Here is a 16283-nt window from a genome sequence, read left to right as displayed (position 1 = left end):
GGGGCTGGGTGTGCTGTGCAGTATTGCTGTGGGGCTGTAGCATGGTGGTTAGTACTGAGGGTTTTTTAGAAGATGTGTCTGATCTGCGTTGTGGCTCCAGTAAGATATGGCTCTCCCTGCCCTCTGTGCGCCTGGATTTTGCTTCTGCCTTCATGGTATTGGGTGAGTAACTCTGACCTGTATGGTAGTTACAAATGGCTGCTAAAGGCCACATCTCTACTTCTCTCTGCAAGGTGTCCTCCATTTACTTGTGTGTGTGCCTGATGAACTGTGGAAGTGATCAATGCTTCTGAGGCATTGTGCCAATGGCTGGTGTGGCCCCTGGCTCTGTGATGTATTGTTAAGCTTACCTTCATATCCCTTTAAACTGGGGCACCCCTCACAGGTTTTGTGGCTGATTAGGGACAGGTGTACTAAGCATAGAGTTATAAAATGGTGAGTCCTAAACCACCAGTCAATTGGCCCCTAACTGACATGTTACAGGCTTAATTTGAAAAAATGACCAGTAGGAGCTGATTGGTTGGTTTATCACTTTTCAATGCTTAGTACATCTTGCCCTATGCCTGAATTTCAAATTGCTTTAATGCCAGCCACAGGACCTGTGTAGTGGCTAGATATACTAAGCCTTGGAGTGAATACCACCCAATCTGCTCATAACTGTCATTTTTGCAGGCTTTTGGGGAATACTAGTTGGGAGTGGACTGGATGGTACTTTAGCTCTCTCCAGTACAGGTATATCTCGCCAATGCTGAGGCAGAAATAAGTGTGTGGTGTGAGTCCCACCTTAATCCTTGATGGTGTAAAAACAAAGCTGCCCATTATGTTTGCTGCATGCAAAAGCAGTGTGTATTTTCCCTGCATGTGAAACAGGACTGTGGAACATGGCTCATTTAAAGGAGAATTATTGTTTATTGTGTTCCAGATAATGCAGGAAAGCCTCACCGGCTCCAGAATGACTCTGCTTGCAGGCTCTGGGTAGGACAGAGACCAGATGGCGCACTGGTCATTGGTGCTGCCTATGACGGGTGCTATGTAAGAGGAGGTAAGGCAAACTAGAATGAATGTAAAATGCTGCCACAGGCAATCGGACTAGGAGGGGCCACAAGTACCAACCAATTTTTCTACCTCAAACCACACAACACCTCTGTACCGTTAGTAAACGGTTTGATCGTACTAGGAAACGCATTTATTATTCTGTTAGCAGAGGTGTTGTCTTGATTCAACTGAACCACCACTGCATTTTTACAGAATTGTTAAAAAAAAAATGGCAAGACATTGTTTTTTTTTTTGCTATCTCTGTCCTCAATAGCCATCCCTACCCCCAAGTATAAAGGGCATAACTACCATTGGTGCAAGGGGTGTAGCTACTATGGGGCCCATCCTTACTGTCTAATGTTTTATATACCTTTCTTCACCATCAGTTGCTAAGTAGGGGCCCTTTCAAACCTTTGCTATGGGGCCTACAAATATCTAGTCATTCCGTTGCCAAGTATCTTGGTTTAGTAAGGCAGTGGTGTATTTACAAATACAACCCCCCCCTCTCTTCATTACCTCGCTTGCCACCTCTGTAACCGGGACATGCAGATCTACTTCTCTGCGTTGACCGGTGCTCCTGCTGCTAGTATGAAATAAGTCCCCCACCTTACAGCAGTCTCCTCTAGCATCCAAAAAAGTCTGCTATAAGGGACTGACTTTTTGTGAGGGAGATCTTTCATTATAGCAGGAGCTGGGACTGGTCACTGCAGAGAAGTAGATCTTCTTGGGTTAGAGGTGGTGGCAGTGGAGAAGTGATAAAGTGCCTGGTACTTTATCACTGGCCAATTGGCTCCTGACTGTTTATTTACGGGCTGGATTTAAAAAGGGACAGCTAGAAGCTGACTGGCCGGTTATAAAGTACCAGGCACTTTATCACTTCTACTCCCTTATCACCTGTCTGGTATGATATGCCGGCGGTCGAAATCCCGACGCAGGAATCCCAACCGCCGCAATGCTGACAGGGGCGTGGATCACCCCTTCCCCTTGTGGGCTCACCACGCAGTGGGCCTGGTGCCTCGCGCTACGCTCGGCACACTATTTTATTCCCCCTCTATGGGTGTGCTTTTCAGACTTTGCTAACTTGGTATGCGCCTTTTCTGTAGAAATCTCATTATTCCCCTTTCTATTACCTAAGAATATTCGGTACTTGTGTAATATCTGGGCGCCCGATTTTGACATCAGGTCCGAAAAATCGATCGCATTGCATGCGACGCGACCGATTCGACCCGATTTTTACATTGGATCCAATGTTAAATACCCCATTTTTAATTGTATACCCACCCTGATGGGTAATTACTATGTGAAATGCCGCCCCCCCCATTGTTAACGCCACGATCAACCCAAAGCTTAGCGGGGTGTGGTGGCATTAACAATGGGGGGGCATTTGATATAATAATTAACCATCAGGGTGGGTATACAATGAAAAATTGGGTCTGGGGGGCATTTAACATTGGGTCCAATGGCAAAATCGGGTTGGTCGCATGCCATTATAATGGCATGTGCGACTTTTAAAAAAAAAAAAAAAAAAAATTTTTATTGTACAGGAACGTCTTAAACCCCATCGCATGCTTTAAGTTAAGGCATGCGATTAATAAATCGGGCGCCCAGATATTACACAAGTACCGAATACTCTCCCTCTGTCATGCTAGACAAATGCTGTTACACGAGTCTATAAACCCAAATATGCCATTTAACCTGTGTAATATCCATCCTATTCCACAGAATGGAGACCATGTGATGACTCTGATCGCAGAACAAATTTCAAACGGTGCAGTGGATTACCACAAGCGAGACCTCCGGTGCCCGTTCCTGCCAGGTAACACTCTGTGTAGATGTAACCAGGGCAGACATGACCAGGGGTTGTGATTACTCACTATGAGTAAATCCTGCTCCAGCCAATTGGTGTTTAGCTGTCATGTGTATGTAAAAATGACAGGAGCTGATTGGCTGGAGCACAATGTGGTCACTTGTTACCAGTGGCAAGCGCAAGATTTTCAGGAGGGGTTTTCCAGATTGGTGGAGCAAAGCACGGAGATGGACACTTAGGTGACCCAGTATATGCCGGGTCAGTAAAAGTATTATAGATAGACGATAATAATACTAATCTGGACATAGCAATGTATTGGGGCCCCTTCCGATCCTCCAGCGGTAGGGGTGGGGGAAGCTTTGATGTCCTGCGGGTGGTAGGGGGTATTATATCAACCACTCTGCATGTCATTTCCACTAATTACCCCATTTACTGCACAGATGGTGGGAGAAGGGGGCATTGGGCTGAATGAAGGGGTCCTGATGCATAACTTCCAGGGTGGTAGAGGATGTTTAATACGCAGATGTGGAGTGGGCTTATTATTCATAATTTTCTGGTGGGAGGACAGCTTGCTTGACTGCAGATATCTCCAGTTTCCGGAAATAGATTTCTTAGATTTTAATGGAATTAAAAACTAAAGAATCCCACCTACCAAATGGTACTGGGGACTAGGGGATCAGAGTTCAGGAGGCAGAGCAATCTGCCAACGAGTATATAAAACTACATACCAGGTGTGTGGGGCTGGAGCAGTAACCAGCTGCTGGAAGACTGATATCTCTGGTTTTGGGAACAGTAGAGACAAGCTGCTAGTGTCTATCAAATGGGGAGTCCCAGCTTTTGTAATATACCCTCAGAAAAACTCTAAGTCAGATAGAACCTGAAATATCTGACTGGCCCCAATATGTACAAGTATAAAACAATCACTAGCCCCCTGATGCTCGGTGGGCTTATCACTATCATAATGAAGATGTAACTGACAGCCTGCAGGACGAAGAAACAAAGTAATCCCATTAACTGTCAGCTACTATATTGTCTTAAATAATGATAGGGGGTGGCAGACTTCTTTAAACACTGTTACTAGATAACTATGTATCTGGGACTACACTAAGGGCTGTCTCTCCCCCCACAGCTATGGATTCTCCGAGCCCCAGTGCCTGCGCTGCTGTCCAGAGCACTGACCGCTTGCCCTGTGCCAATGCCTCTGTGACCAGTGCAGTTTGTGCCAGCCTAGGCTGCTGCTTCTCTTCGTTACCCCTCCGTTCCCTGTTACTATGGAAACAAAGGTAAGCTTGTTCTATGGGGGTCAGATACCTAACCTGGACCAGAGTTCTATAAGCACAAAGGGGAGGGCCTCAAAGATGTTGCCCATAGTACAAGACAGCTATTAGATGCAGATTTGGTTGCTAGGTGAAAGCTGGTTAAATCTGCCGCCGGGCTCCTGCTCCCAAGGGGGCACCTCTCCTCCCCTGTGAGTTTGAATCAGTTAATTGAATGATGTCAATATCACTTCTTTGGCTGACTCCTCCTCCTAACATCATTTTTGCAAGTGTCACCCTGTATTAGAACCCATTATCTGTCTTACTGGAGACAGACACCTTACTGATTGAATTATTGGGGGAGATACCAATATTTATCTTGCCTCCGGGCAACTGGGACTAACTTACGCCACTGCCTGCCACCTTATACCAGGCATTGTACCAGCTCTGCCTGGAGTATCCCAGGAATCTGCCCTCTTGTTCCTACTTGGCCGTATGTCTCACCCATGCCTCTGACTGCTGCTGTATCTGAGCAGCCTGGATAGTATCTGATTCAGGCAGGACTTGTCTTATTCTAAAGTGAACATGCCAGTTGTGCCGCTATGGTGGGAACAGTCCTAACTCTGCATTGCAGATGGACATCTGTTGTAGGTAGAATTATGGTCACCTGGAATATCTGGCCTTGCTACTAAACAGTCCAGAACCTAAGAGGGACAAGGCTCTTCCATATGAGATGAGGAACTTAAATTGACAAACTGCTGTTCTGTCTGTCCATTCCCCCCTCCAGTGACTGCACAGTGTACAGGTGATGGCCAGGTTCTGATTGCTATCTCTGAGGATGTGACTACACCATCCCTGATCTTGGGTTCTGTCAGTGTCCTCAACGTGGACTTAGCCTCATGTCCCATGCTGAGTGTTTCAGAGACTTCAGCTTTCATCCTCTTCCAGTTCCCTCTCTCCTGTGGAGGAGCCAGACAGGTAAATCTGCTGTTGGTGGATGTGAGAAGCTAAACTTGTGCGTAGCCTGTATAGACTGTTCCTTGACCCTTTTGTCTGAGTCTGTACCCAGTAAGAGCACTTAATCTTGTGGTGAGTATCTGTTCCAGGTTACCCACCATATGGGGCAACTGAAGTAATTAAATATTCATGGGTGGTTGGTGCTACAGGAAGATGAGGGTCCCTAATGTCTCTCTGGTTCTTTGCCTTTTGACAGCTTAGATTCTAGTCAACTGGCATGTTACAGGTTGTCTGAAAGACGAGTTCTATCCCTTTCACACCAGAAAATGCAGGGACATACCTGGGATCATGCTGGCATTCCTAGCTAGCAGGGTTAAAATGCCTTGGGAAGTCCCAGGATTTTTGGCCTGGGACCCATTCACACCAGCACTAGACCTGGGTCGACACAAGAATCTAGGCTGGTGTTGAGTTTTAGGAATCATATATCTCTCTTATCCCAATAATAATTATTGAGAGAAATATTATATAAAATATATTTATTATATCTTGTATTGATATAACATATATATTTGACATCTGCAATTATATTTTAATAGACTTTACAATACAATATGCAGAGTACTAATCAATCTAATTCCCAAAATATAAGAGTTCTAGACTTGTAATTTTAGCTCAAAGTCTGATATTTATTTACAGGCAAAACAAACCATTACAGAATACATTAACACAGTAATTTATGTATATGCTATTATATATATATATATATCTATCTATCTATATACGCCTCCTTGCTTATATTACATAAAACAACATTAAAACAATTGACAGTCCTAGACTGCTACAATACTGACATACTTATACCCATAAACGAACATTCATAACTACCATATTACATAGAAACATAGAATTTGACGGCAGATAAGAACCATTTGGCCCATCTAGTCTGCCCCTTTTTTACCCTTCAGGTAAACTCAACCCTTTTTAATCCTTATTTCTTTGTAAGGATATTCATATGCCTATCCCAAGCATGTTTAAATTGTTCTACTGTCTTAGCCTCTACCACCTCTGATGGGAGGCTATTCCACTTATCCACTACCCTTTCTGTGAAGTAATTCTTTCTTTCATTTCCCCTGAACCTACCTCCCTCCAGTTTCAGTGCATGTCCTCGTGTTTTATTACTTGTTTTCCTTTGAAGAAAATTTCCCACCTGTACTATGTTAAAACCCTTGATATATTTGAAGATTTCTATCATGTCCCCCCTTTCCCTTCTCTGCTCCAAACTATACATGTTAAGATCTTTTAGTCTATCCAGGTAAGTTTTGTGATGTAGGCCATGCACCATTTTAGTTGCCCTTCTTTGTACACTCTCCAATGTATTTATATCCTTCTGAAGATATGGTCTCCAGAACTGGACACAGTATTCCAGATGAGGTCGTACCAATGACCTATAAAGTGGCATTATTACGTCTTTTTTTCTGCTACTGATTCCTCTCCCTATGCAACCAAGCATCTGACTAGCCTTCCTCATTGCTTTGTTACATTGCCTCCCTGCCTTCAAGTCACTTGAAATAGTGACTCCTAGATCTCTTTCCTCCTCAGTAGTTTCCATTATAGTACCCTTGATACTATATTGAGCCTTTGGGTTTTTGAGTCCCAAGTGCATAATTTTGCATTTTTTAGCATTAAACTGTAGTTGCCATTCTCTTGACCAATTCTCAAGTTTACTTAGATCATCAGTCATTTGATTTACCCCTCCTGGTGTGTCTACTCTGTTGCATATCTTTGTATCATCTGCAAAAAGGCATACTTTCCCTTCAATACCATTTGCAATGTCACTAACAAAGATATTAAAGAGCACTGGTCCAAGTACAGATCCCTGGGGTACTCCACTGGTAACATGTCCCTCCATAGAATGCACTCCATTTACGACAACTGTCTGTTTCCTATCCTGCAACCAGGTTCTTATCCATTTAATTGTTTTATAATCCAATCCCACACTTTCAAGTTTATTTAGCAGCCTGCGATGTGGGACAGTGTCAAATGCCTTACTAAAGTCTAGATATGCCACATCTACAGCCCCCCCTTCATCTAGTATTTTGGTCACGGAGTCAAAACAGTCAATGAGACTTGTTTGGCATGATCTCCCTGCAGTAAAACCATGCTGTTTTGGATCCTGTAAGTTGTTTAATTTAAGATATTCCACTATTCTTTCTTTTAATAGTGTTTCCATTATTTTCCCTACTACTGATGTAAGGCTCACTGGTCTGTAGTTATTTGCTTCTTCTTTGCTTCCGCTTTTGTGCAGTGGAACTACATTTGCTTTTCTCCAGTCCTCTGGAACTGCACCTGTATCTAGTGACTGATTGAATAAATCTGTTAATGGCGCTACCAACACATCTTTTAGTTCTTTTAGTATCCTTGGATGCACTCCGTCTGGCCCCATTGATTTATCCACTTTCAGTCTTGAAAGTTCTGTTAGGACTTTCTCCCTAGTAAATGTACCTCCATCTACCTTATTTTTATGAATGTCCTTGCAACTTAACTGTGGTCCCTTCCCTTCTCCTTCTATAGTGAATACAGAGCAAAAGTAATTATTTAGATGATCTGCAATTGCCTTGCCTCCCTCCACCAAATTCTCAGTGTCTGTCCGCAGTCTTATTATTCCTCCATTTGATTTTCTCCTTTCATTTATATACTTAAAAAAAAGTTTTGTTTCCTTTATCTACCGACTGAGCCATTTTCTCCTCAGCTTGTGCCTTGGCACGCCTGATCACTTTCTTAGCCTCTTTGCGTCTGGCAAGATACACTTCTTTGTCATTATTATTTTGAGTCTGCTTGTATGTCCTAAAGGCCATCTTTTTTGCTTTTACACTAGTTGATACCTCTTTTGTAAACCACACTGGCTTCCTTTTCCTGGTACTTTTCTTAACCCTTTTGATACAAAGGTCCGTTGCCTTTAGTATTGCACTTTTTAATTTTCTCCACCTCTCCTGCACTCCTTTCAAGTTCGTCCAATCCGCTAATGAGTCGCTTAAACATCTCCCCATTTTTGCAAAGTCAGCCTTCCTAAAATCCAACACCTTAGTTTTTGTGTGACTGGAGTTGGACCCTGCCTTGATACTAAACCATACTGCTTGATGATCACTGGATCCCAGGTTCTCACCCACATATATGTCTGATATCCTGTCACCATTTGTGAGTATTAAATCTAATATTGAGTCTTTGCGAGTAGGCTCCCTCACCAATTGCTTGAGAGAGGCTCCCTGTAGGGAATTTAGAAATTTGCCACTTGTAGATGATCTTGCAAAAGACTCCTCCCAATTCACATCAGGTAGATTAAAGTCTCCCATGATTATGACTTCCCCCTTTAAAGCCATTTTAGTGACATCAAGCAATAGGCTCCTGTCCAAATCCTGCCCCTGGCCTGGTGGCCTATAGATGACCCCAGTACGAATAATGTCCTTCTCCCCCATTTCTATGGTCACCCAAAGGGCCTCAGTTTTTTCTTCAATGTTTTGTATTAAAGTAGCATTTATGCTTTTCTTTACATACATTGCTACCCCTCCTCCGATTCTTCCCATTCTGTCCTTCCTAAATAAATTGTATCCTGGTATAGCTACGTCCCAGCCATGGTTCTCATTCCACCATGTCTCTGTGATAGCCACAATGTCTAGGTCATCCCTTGTCATTATTGCGATTAGATCAGGAATTTTGTCTCCTAGGCTTCTAGCGTTTGCACACATAGTTTTAAAAATTTTGCCTGTGCCTCTGTTATTCCTAGCCATGTTCATACAGTACAAAATCAAAATCTAAAGTTGAAATTACCTGTTTGATGATGTTGTTCAATGTCTGTTTTTATTTTTTTACTTTTCAGAAAAGCTGCAGGTCACTAATTCTAAGAATATAGTGAGTCTGTTCAGGTCAGGCTACACCTGAACACTAATGGCCAAATGGTCAAAGGAGATAATTTGCACTGTGTTTGAGTAGACATCAGGCAGAATGCAACACTAAACTATACTTCACTATTTACTGTTAGTCTCTCACTCCAGCCCATTGCTTCGGTTCCGTTCTCTCTCCTCCTCGTGTCTCACATCTCTCCTCCTGACTCACTGAATGGGTTTCTTACTGACTGTCCATGTGTGCCTGTATGTGTGTCAGTGTGTGTGTCTACTCTATCTGTCTCTTTCCTTATATCACCAATTCAGTGATTGAAATTGCCTGTTCCCATGGGATAATATTGGTTCCCAAGACTCAAGGTGTCATAAAATCTAGTCTTCCTTTGAAGTACCCCAGTTTAAACGGTTGTATCCTGTCCCGCAGTATAACAAGACAATAGCTAGTTTGTATTTGCTAAACATATATAGTCTGTGCTAATTATATACAAGTTTGACTGGGGGTGAATTAACACATCTCCATCTGCTAACCAGTATGCCTTAGACATTTTGTCTCCTAAATGAATTCAGTTGCATTTGATATGCTACAAAGTGGTCATTTATATTATTTAGTAACCCAAAAGCTATACTACGATGTCTAAACATTAAACTCTGATATCCTAATTATTAAGCTATTCCTATTTTTATATACACATACATATAATATACTATGGTTAAAATCACATTACATTAATGATGGTTTAAAACAATATCTATATGGTAACACTGGTGTGAAAGGAGCCAACCCGTGAATGCCTGCCATGATCTTGGGACCACATTCCCGGGTATGTTCCTGCATTTTCTGGTGTGAAAAGGTTATTAGGAACTGGCTATTGCCCTTACTGGCAAATTATCTGTAATTGCTGCATAATTCTAATCCAGGCTACCATCCATATACTGTATATATCTTGCCAGAGTGTCATTGTTTGCCTAGGAACATCCACAACTGGCCCAAAGGCCCTCTCAGAATAGTCACTTAGCTATTTAGCATGAGTTATACAGTTATTTAGCATTTGTCTAGAACTGGTCTCCCTTTGGCAGGCATTGGCTAACACTGTGGTGTATGAGAACACAATCTATGCCACGAGAGACAAAAGGACATGGCAAGGATCATCCGTCTCAAGAGACAGCACATTTAGGTAAGCCATAAAGTGGTGCAGGCCTGGGACTCCTCTGTATAGAGACCAAAGCTAACCCTGTATTTACTGCACTAGGCTGACTGTTCGCTGCATCTATTCTAACACTGGTGTTGTCCCGCTGCAAGTAGAGGTCCTCACCCTGCCGCCACCACTTCCAGTGTCCACCTCAGGCCCTCTGCTCCTGCAGATGAATATAGCACAAGGTAATGACCAGTGTTAAATTCTGTGCAGCTGGATGAATGCGCTTAAACTTGTATGATAGAATCGGTTGGGGCAGACAGTTTAGAAAACTCATCTTGTAAACCAGATTAAGAGATTGTAAACTAAAATGGAGTGTGTGTTGCTAATGCAGAGGTTAGCAGTATGGACTACTAGTGCACTGACCAAGTCCTGCAGAACTATGCTACTAGCGTAACTTTGCAGAGCAGGCACACACTGCCTCTATCTAATTTCAGGAGGTGTGAGTTGACTGGCTTATGGGGCCCATACATCTACAGATCGATTGGGCTGGTTGGAACAAAATCCTGGTAATGGATGAGAGCAAATGACAGTTGACCATTTGCTTTGAAATGCTGGAAAACTGCCAAACTGGAACAAAAACCTGGTAGATTGGGATGGTTGCCATTCAGATTCTATCTGTGGATGTATGGCCATTAAGACTCAATGTTAACAAAGTTTCTCCTCCTGGCAGACATACAGTATTCCTCATACTACTTGACTAAAGACTACCCTGTGGTCAAAGTGCTCAGAGATCCAGTGTACTTGGAGGTCCAAATACTACAAAAAACAGACCCTAATTTGTTCCTGGTCTTAAATGACTGCTGGGCCACACCCTCTACAGACCCCACCCAACAAGTTCAATGGTCCATTCTTGTGGACGGGTAAGGCTGGCATTCCACTTTGTTGAATACAGAGTTATAGAACCAAGAGGCAGAATTCTATGCCCATGCCTGATCATTCTCGTTCCAGGTGCCCTTTTACTGGAGACAACTACCTGACTCAGCTGGTCCCACTTGGAGCGCCCACACAGAGGGTTCCATTCCCATCCCACTACCAACGCTTCATCGTCAGCACCTTCACCTTTGTGGACCAGAGTTCCCAGCTTGCACTTAAAGGAATGGTAAAGCCTCTCCTACATAGGTCATGGCACAGTTAATGCCTTGATTAGAGTATTTATATATTGTGCAGTGGTTGACTGAAGTCCTTGGTGTTCAGTGGCTGCTGAGCTATGATGGGTTTAAACATTAAAAAAAAAAAAAAAAAAAATCCATGGTATTTTATCCATAAATGGTGTAGTTTCCTTGCAAATGTGGCTTTCAACTGATAATGTGACAGTAAAGAGATGTTTGGTATAAAAATACTGTATCTCAAACTGCTGCTGGTCTTTACCTCTATTTCACAGGTCTACTTCCACTGCAGCGCTTCTGTGTGTGTACCATCTGCTACTGCTTCCTGCACAACTTCCTGTGGCAACAGGAAAAGTAAGTCCTGTGTGTGTGTTCAGGCTGCCTCTTTTCTAGAGAAGGCACATGACTAACCTTCAGCCTATATTTGCAGAACGAGCAGCCAATGAGCCAGTGCTGGAGACCACAGTAAGCCAAGGCCCAGTTGACTTCATTGAGGAATTTCCATCAAATAAGAAACATGTGATGTCTAATGAAGGTGATATGTTCTAATAAAGCAGTGCCATTGCTTGCTGCAGTGTACCCAGATCCTAGTTGCAGATGCTATTGTGTGGCAGAACTTGTGTTGTCTTGGAGACATGGCTCTGACTGTTACCATATTGGCTCTTGATGAGCTAAAGCCGGATGCTGCTAGAGCCTGAGCCTCTGCTGTGGCTTGTGGATGTATAGCAAAGAATTTATTAATTGCCTAAAGTAAATGGTTATGGAACTTGCCCACTTGCGTATTGACCATTGTAATAGTCCCCCTTCCCCCATATTTACTGTGAGCTGCCCTAATTGCTAGGTCTGCCATCTCTTGCTCTTCCAGTGTTCTGTCTTGTTAACTTGTAGGGGAAATCCTTCCTGGTGGCCTAGACACTACTTAGTTTTGCGTCTTGACTTTATTTTCCTATTCTCAGGTATCTCTGGTCCGGTCTCCTCTCCTGTGATGTGGCTAAGGGGAGCTGCTGCGGGAGGAGTCTTCTTGGTGGTGACTGTCACAGTACTAGGTGTCTGGCGGCATTGCAGGAGACAGAGCCACACCATGCTTACTGTCAAAATCTGAATAAAGTGTTACTCCCAAACTGACTTGCTCATGTGTTATTTGTTGGAGATGGGTTTTCAATTGGTGTACAGACAGGGCCTGATTAAAGGTTCCCTAGGCTAATCTACATGTAGCACCCCCTTGTAATGCTTCTAAACAGAAGCATATGGGTGCTCAGATGCTCTCCAGTCATACTGATTAGATAATAAAGGTTATCCAACAATGCGCCTCATGTACTGATCTATTTGCCATAGGGAGGGATAGATGAGCGTGGCTACATCTATAGAACAACCCGCCACATGGTGCAGATACCACAAACCCCGCTGCTCCAGTTGAGGATAAAAGCAACTATCCTGTTTGCTGATGCTAGTCTTACTGCTGTAGGGGTGGGAGAACATCCTGAACAAGTTACTGTCTATGGGTGATGGCCAATGATCACTGATGGTCGATGGGTTTTCTGAACGTTGCTAGCAGTGACAGGTTTTTTTTTTCCGTTTCCATACCTATCGTACCCCATGTAAATGGGGCTTGGCTGTGACACCCTTCTGCTCAATTGTTTAGCCTGCTGAATCCCACTTGCTGCTGCGCTAATAGCAGTCAATGGCTTCCATGACTGCATTATCCATGGTAGACCAACTACTGACAATACCTGGGATGTGTGTTATAGGTAAATAGAAACCATATACCAGGCAGGATGAACAGTTGTCAGCACCAGTTTTACCAGACAGTAATACCTGTTAAGGTGCCCATACACTAGTCCGCATTGGGCTGGTTTCACCATGCACATCGTACCTGAGTTGGAGGTAGCATTTGTTGCCTGTCTGACATCCGACTTGGCCATAGGCTACTGCGATATATTGCAGTAGTGTATGGACATCTTAAGGCTGTCCCCACCCATGTGTAATGTGATACTATTATACCACTTCTTACAAGGACTTGTCTTCTGCTTGGCTCGGATTAATAGGCACATCGGCAAGTCTGTAACTACAGCCCCCCTGCCCTTCATGTACCTGGGTCTGATGTGACTGGAGTATGACCAGAGGGGTTTTTTTTTTTTTTTTGGAACTAAAAATTTGCAGTACACAATGGAAACGCATTACAGGCAATCACCAGATAGCAGAGGTTCTGGTGTAGATCAGGCATGGCATAACTATGGCTCTCCAGCTGTTAAACTACAGTTCCCATCATTCCTTGCCACAATTTTGCTATTAGGGAATGCTAAAACTATGGCAAGGCATGCTGGGATGTGTAGTTTTTCAGCAGCTGGAGGGCCAAAGTTTGGTAATGCCTGGTATAGATGGTTGACAGTCACTAGATCAACCACTAGGGGTTGACACCTATGAAAGGTAAACATGCATTAGATTGACAATGACAGAAGGTCAACATAAGCATGGTTGACACAGGAAAGGGTTGAGTTTTTATTTTTTTCTGAAAAATTCCTGTCAAGCTTTTCCAGCGTTGACCATGTTCATGATGACGTTTTGCTTGTTTTGACCTGTCAATGTCGACCATTTTTAGGTGTAAAACTACATACCATAGTGGATAAGTGGAGCATCTTCCTTCACCACATAGGCAGGTGTCCCCTTCCCCAGCTAATACCCCTTTCACACCAGGAAATGCAGGGACTTACCTGCGAATACAGTTCAGGGATCACACTGACATTCCTGGGTTGGCCCCTTTCAAACGGGCCAGTCCCTGTGTGATAACCACAGGTGTATGTTGGTGTGCTGTCTTACCGCTTGGATAGTGCTGCTGCTTTTTATGTCTTAGAGGATTGGAGGCAGGAGATTCAGAGTGGTTCAAAAGAGGTTAACACTTTATTTGCGCAGTATTGGGCAACCTGCGCCTTCAAGAACAATAAGTAATGCACAATGACAGTTAAATAATTCACCCGCCTGTCTGATTAATTATAATTCCAGGGAGTCGCTACTTACTCTAACTGAAAACTTTAAACAAAACAACTACGTATACATCGCTTTCTCTATATCCTATGAAACTGCCTAGGCTTCACATGGCATAAAAACTTCAGCATCACACTTGCACAAATCAAAATATAACATATTTTCTTATTTGTAATCCACAGGGTCTGTTAAGCTCAGTTCAGGTGTTTCCTTGAAAGTTCCTTGGCTGTGTAAGGAGCCCAAAGTCAGTGGCCAAACTAACAAGCAGAGTGATGCTCGTCAATAAATTAAACAGGTTCTTTAGTACTCCAAGCTATGGAGGGTAGCACAGGGGTTAATTGGGTTCAGGCTTTGGCAGGGTTCTGGTTGCACAGTCTACCATGTGAGGGTACAGTGGGCACCCTTTTGGTGTCACCAGCGTGGGGGGGTGGTTTAGGCATCTGCACTCACCAGCGGTCTTCTCATAGCCTCCCCGGCAGTGGGCTCTGCTCAATCTGGTCCCCGGCTGCACGCTACTGCCTTTCCCTCAGCTGATCTCCGCCTGGTTTCTCCTGCGTGATGTACCACTAGGCTGTTGCTGTATCAGGTCCCGGGGCTCCCCCCTCCTGTCAATCCCCGCCAGCAGCCCCCAGTTGCGGCTCTCATCTCCACCACCGCTGTGTCCAGGCACCCTCCAGTCCTTGCTGCCGCTGGTCACCCTTCCTCTATTCTTGTGGTGCCGTATGCTCTGAGTGAAGCGCAGTGACCGCTGGTGTCACTCACGCCTGGCATCCCCGTATGTGCCCGATCATCCCTGCTCCCACTCTTCATAAACCGGGAGACACACCGCTCCCTCCTTCAAGTGGGGCTCTCTTCTTCTGCTCCTCAAATCCCACTTTGCGCGCTTCCCCCTGCACAAGTCAGTCACCTCTTTCTCTGCCACAACTTTATTTAACATGGACAAATGCCCAAAGTCTAAGTGGATAGGGCAGTCCATTCCTACATGCATATCACATTCTTCCCTTCTAAAATTTTGCATGTCCTCATGCAACTTTACACATCTTCTCTTATATCAATAAAAAATGTACATAAGCAAATTTAAATACAATTATTCTCTGAATCGGAGGGGTTTGACAGCCGGATGTCTGTTCTACACCATCTTCATGGAGGAATGGGCCACATCCCTCAGCTTCCTTTCTTTCATCTGCGGCAACACCGTGTGGTGCGGTTGGGGTTATTTCGCCTCTTGAGGTACACAGGAGTGGTTCTCCCATAAAGAGTAGGGATCTGTTGGGTCTTGCAGAGGATGGTCGAGTGCTTGTGTTAACGCTAATTCTTCTGTGCAGTCTAGCACTCCGTCTTCCGGACTTGTTCTGCTACGGCCTAGCTCGAGTTGGTTTCTGGGTACTATTTTAAAAACAGGTTTGTCACTTCCATCTCCCTTTGTCCCATACACCATAGCTTCTGTAGACGAAAGGTGGACAATCACATAAGGTATGGATTCCCAGAAGGGATCTAACTCGTTACTCCATTGGTTATACATCCTCCAAACTCGGTCTCCCACTTGGAACGATGCAGCCTTTTCATCCTGGCCATAACGTGTCCCTTGTCGGTGGTGGGCTATCTCCATCCTTTCTTACACTACTTTCTTGGCCAGTTCAAGCCGATGCTTGTGTTCGTTCACCCCGTCGGTATGTATAACTTCTGTCCCCTTGGGGAGGGTGTTAAGCTCCTGATTCGCTACTCTGTTTCCCCTACCAAAATGTAATTGGTGGAAGAATGGTGGTGGACTTCTGCACTGGACGGGTCTCTGCTAAGGGAACGCTTACTCCACTCTCTCCCCTTCACTCGCTTGGTCTGTCCTTATGCCTTCTCCACCAGATTCTGCAGCATACTCTACTTTTGGCTGGTAGGACCGTCTGCGGAACTGACATCTGTTGGGAGCAAACCAGCTTCCTTTTACACCACCAGGGCCCTTCTCTCCTTCTACCACATCAAATTCCACCATCTTGACATCTCCAACACTGCACAGCAACTTCCAGGGGTTGTTTCTCTTTATGGCCGTCTGA

General features: G+C 44.1%; 1 pseudogene across 1 annotated transcript in view; it reads left to right on the top strand.

Moving 5' to 3' along the window:
- Nucleotides 1-12378, top strand: part of LOC146073950 (zona pellucida sperm-binding protein 4-like) — a 31154-nt pseudogene extending 18776 nt beyond the window's left edge. Inside the window, exons 3-12 of the transcript XR_014473349.1 lie at nt 2758-2851; nt 3972-4125; nt 4886-5076; nt 10029-10126; nt 10202-10329; nt 10818-11007; nt 11096-11246; nt 11529-11607; nt 11684-11788; nt 12210-12378. The product of XR_014473349.1 is annotated as a zona pellucida sperm-binding protein 4-like (transcript). The remainder of the gene's footprint in view (nt 1-2757; nt 2852-3971; nt 4126-4885; nt 5077-10028; nt 10127-10201; nt 10330-10817; nt 11008-11095; nt 11247-11528; nt 11608-11683; nt 11789-12209) is intronic.
- The last annotated feature ends 3905 nt before the right edge of the window (nt 12379-16283 follow it).

The sequence above is a fragment of the Crinia signifera genome, chromosome 4 (assembly GCF_055691185.1).
Source record: "Crinia signifera chromosome 4, ASM5569118v1, whole genome shotgun sequence".
Classification (NCBI taxonomy): Eukaryota; Metazoa; Chordata; class Amphibia; order Anura; family Myobatrachidae; genus Crinia; species Crinia signifera.
The sequence above is the reverse complement of the archived record's forward strand: the minus strand, read 5'-3'. Positions and strand labels throughout refer to the sequence as shown.